This window comes from Lissotriton vulgaris, unplaced genomic scaffold (genome assembly GCF_964263255.1).
Source record: "Lissotriton vulgaris unplaced genomic scaffold, aLisVul1.2 SCAFFOLD_331, whole genome shotgun sequence".
In the NCBI taxonomy this organism is placed as follows: domain Eukaryota; kingdom Metazoa; phylum Chordata; class Amphibia; order Caudata; family Salamandridae; genus Lissotriton; species Lissotriton vulgaris.
The window spans coordinates 930,426-934,870 of NW_028252830.1; positions in this window are offsets into that span (position 1 = coordinate 930,426).

A 4,445-nucleotide genomic window follows, 5' to 3' on the forward strand; every position below is an offset into this window, starting at 1 on the left:
TAAATCAGACATCATATTATTAATACTTTCAAAATCCCAATCATCAGAAAATGTACTTGGTTTTAAAAAGTCACTTAACGAAACCTTGAACTGGTGAGGATATTTCAGGATTTCGACCGGACCATATACTTCATAGTCAGTCTTGTCCCATACTACCCCGCGGGTATTGGAATGGCTGTGACATTTACTGTTGATAGTTCTCTTTTCTTCACGTGGGATGATCTGTGTGGTTGTAGGACTAAGTTGATGTTCTGAATTGCTGTGTCCATTGAACTGTATTTTCCCTCAATGAATTTTCCCAAACAAAGTACCATGATGAGCCAAAGCAGGAGTAAAAATACACCTATTCCAAACCAGAACTCTAACCATGGAGAAACAAGGTAAATTTCCTTGAGTTGATGAAAGAGTTCTGTTGCTTTTTCTTTAAAAGTCTTTTTTCAGGCGTTACTTCAGGGTTGCTTAGATCTTCAGAAAAGGTGTCGAAATCGATGAAGTAGCCAAAGGCAGTTCTGTCAATTGTTGGAATTGTTTTCTCAATTTGTCTTTCGGTAGCACATTCTGATGCCACATCATTGTAGACTGGTGTTTCATGACGAACTGTTTCAATCTGTCTTTCAAGTGGCACAAGTTCCATGGCATTATTGCATAGTCCCTCTCTGTGCACTGCAGGTTTATCAAATGTGATTAGTCTTTCAGTTTGAACCTCTTAGATTGTTGCAAATTTGGGTATTCTGTTGTTTCTTGGGAGTCCACTGGGCCTACTGTTGATTATAGGCCACATGCTTGTGGTTTTACCAGGTCGATTGATACAACTCGGTTCTCCTTTTTACCAGCAAGGGGCGGTAGTACTACTGATCTTGTTCCGTTGATTGCTAAGACAGGTACTGCTTTTCTGTAAGAAGGCCCAAATTCCTTCTTCACCGCTATTTTTTCTCTGACTAGATCCCCAATCTTTGGAATCCAGACAGGTCTTGCTGGGGCTGGTGGTGCCTCATCAGTGGTAGCTGGCTGTTGCTTTAACTTTATGTTGCTTAAGGATTTTCTTGTTTCATTCAATTCCTGTAAAACAGCCAAACGATTTTTTATGTCAAAGTCTTTATTCTTATCTACTACCACTGATACCTGACTATCTAAGTCCTGAATGTGCATTCTAGTTCCGAACAATAGTTCGTATGGGCTGAAACCTTTTAGAGAATTTCTTGGCAAATTGTTAAGACTGAGCTGGACACTTATTAAATGTTTGACCCACCCATCACCCGAACCTAATACCTTCGCTGTTATAGATTGCTTTATGTCCCGGTTTTTTCTTTCCACTACACTGTTCCCTTCGGGGTGTGATGGACAAGAGTATCGCAACCTAACGCCCATACTGGCCATGGACTCCTTATAAGCTCGAGAGCTGAAAGCAGGACCCTGGTCCGAATGGAACATGGCGATTGCGTATGTGCCGACAAAGACTCGCAGATCTTTTATAACCATTCTGGCGTCAGCCGAGCGCTGGGGCCACATTTTTAAGTGAGTTTAGTCTTAAATAACATATATTGGGACGCATTTCTCTTTTTTGATTATGCGTTTAGAACGCCTTATGCTTTCTATTAGGGTTCCTGACACTACCCTGGCCGGTTCTCCGCTGCGATCTCTGTTGCAGTCTACACAATTTATTGCAAAATCATGAATATCTACGCTCATTCCCGGCCACCAGTACTCTGACTGTAATTCTTTCGGAGAGTCCCTGATTGTTTGGTGTCTCGGACCTTCACCCATGTGTGCGTCTGCTATTAATAATTTTCTCCGGTTCGTGTTTGGAATTACCCTATCCCCCACTCCAGGGATTCGAGCAAAAGGAACGGAGTTTGCATCAATTACGTATGCATAATTGAGTGGATAGTTCACGCGTAGTGCTGCACAGTCGCCTTTTACGGACGTTTTTACTGCCAGCATGGTTTCCCCGTCTATGTATTTTTCTGAACGCTTTTTTGTGGCTACGGAAGCCGGTTTAGTTGCTTCCGCTGTGGCTGTATTAGCCAATGAATTCCTTGCATCGTGAACGCCATCACGTTGATGACTTGGAGTGTGTATCACATGAGTCTTTTGTAGTTCTTTCTGTAAAAGAACTACCTGTTTCCAAAGCATTTTATGCTTGATTGTGGCAACTGTGTCATCTTTGTAATCATTTTGAATCCAGCTCTGCAACTTATTATTGTAAGAGTTGACGCAAAAATGCAAATCGCACACGATTAGTGTCGGGAATTCACGTTCTGCATTTTCAAGCGCCATCTTTAAAGATCTGATTTCAGTTCTCTGAGCCGAACAGTTTCTCACTGATTCAGTTTTTGTTATTTTCGGTCTGAATTTACTGCACAACCAGCGACCTTTAACAATCACGCAGGCTGCATCGTAGGATTTGTTCTCTACGTTGAAATGCTGTACGAATCTGTCTGTATAGATTATACAGGCGTACTGTGGGAGAGGCAGAAGATCGATTGGCAGAGGATATTCTTCTTCATAAGTCAAATCATTCCGTTTTTCGAATTGTGGGGCGAAATAGTATTTCACATCTTCCGCTCCAAGAGAATTTACGCACTGTATCCATTTCGGATCCAGTGACACTGTAGGCAGGTTTACTGGGCTGAATAGCGCCTCGAAGGCGGATTCCGCTGTGAGGACATTAATCCTTTTGCCATGTGCTAGTTCTCGTTCATTCGGTAATGCAGTTTCTACTGCTTTCACAGTATTTTCTGTAGGACTGAATGTTTTCTCTGCTTGTGTGTACAAGTGTGATTTGTAAGCTATCGGTACCTTCTCTCCCTCATTAGCGGTCAGGTACGTGAATCCGCATCTTCCTGGGATGACTCGGATTACAAGATTGCGTGTGTTGTCACGTGTATCTAATTTTGTTTTTGCTAACATATCTGTTTGCAGTGATCTCAAAATTCCTGTGTGTTTTTGAGTCCAAGTGATTGGTTTAAAATCAGGTTTAATTAGTTCATAGAGAGGTTTAACCCTCTCCGCATAATTTAGAATGTAAGTTCTTCTGAAATTCAGAAAACTTAGAATCGATTGTAAGTTCTTCAGCGTTTTTGGTGCTTGGAGCACAGCGCACTTCTCTAAGAAGTTGTCTGCTAGGCTTTTCCCTTCACTATAATTCTTATCCTAAAAATAATACTGTCAGATGGGCAATTCGGGACTTTTTAAGGTTGAATTTGTAACCCTCTGCTGTGAACCCAAGTATTATGGTGTTCACTCTTTTCAAGTAAATCCAAGTCGTCGTCTGTTAGATAGATGTCATCGACATAAGATAATGCCTCATCATCATACATTTGTAGTAACTCGGTTACTCTGGCTGAAAATAGTCCTGGGCTGTTCTTGAATCCCTGTGGGAGCCTACAGAAATTTTTCTGAGACCCCATTACTGAGAAAGCGGTCAAGTATCTGTTTTCTGGTGCAATATTTTGACAAAAGAAACCATTTGATATGTCTAATGTCGTTTTATATTTTTTCCTAACTATGGTATTCATTAGTGCAGCACTATGCGAATTCTGTACTGCAAATGTTTTGCAACATGCGTTAAGGTGTCTGTAATCCAAAACTAGACGATATGAATCGTCCGGTTTGGAGACAGGAAACAAAGGATTGTTCATTTGAGAGGTGCATGTTTCAATCACCCCCTGGTATTCAAGTTGATCTAAAATCTCCCTGACTTGTTTTTTAGCTTCTTGCTTAATGGGATACTGCCTTTGGGCAGTCGGGTGACTTTTCAACTGGATTTTGTGAGGAGGAGAGTCCTCATCCCATCCTACATGATTTTTATATAATGCTGGTGCCTGGGCTACTACCCATTTCCTCGCATATATATATATTTAGTGTGAATCCGAATGTGATTCGAGAAGGCAGGCATAATCATTTCTTCGCCACGAGGGCACTCCCTGACAAACTCTGGGGGCCAATCTTTTTCAGCTAACAGAATGTCATAGCCTTTTGAGAGTTTATCCCAAAACAGACCCTTTATTTTCCTAGTCTTATCACCCTCTATACGCAGTGTTATTTCGTATATCTTATGGGGCTCGCTAACTCTGGTATCGGTAGTTTCTACTTGAATGTATTAATTCGTGTCTACTGTCTCCAGATGACTCATCAGGATCTTGCGAGCTATGGTGATTTCTGCTGCACTGTCTAGCATTGTCTGTGCCCACTCCCCGTTTTTCAGCTGTGTCCTCAGTATTCTTGGCATGTTCGATTACTCTAATACTGGCTACCTTCTTTCTTGGAAATTGTGATTTTTTACTTTGAGCAGGTTCCTTTTCTTTGGACTTGGTGTGCTCTCCTGGGTCTGACCGTCCTCTTCTTTCCGATTTCTGCGAAAAAGATCGAGAGGGGCGTGTATCAATACTTTGATATCTATCAGGCTTCTTCAAATTATCCCTATTTCTAAGGTTATATCTTTT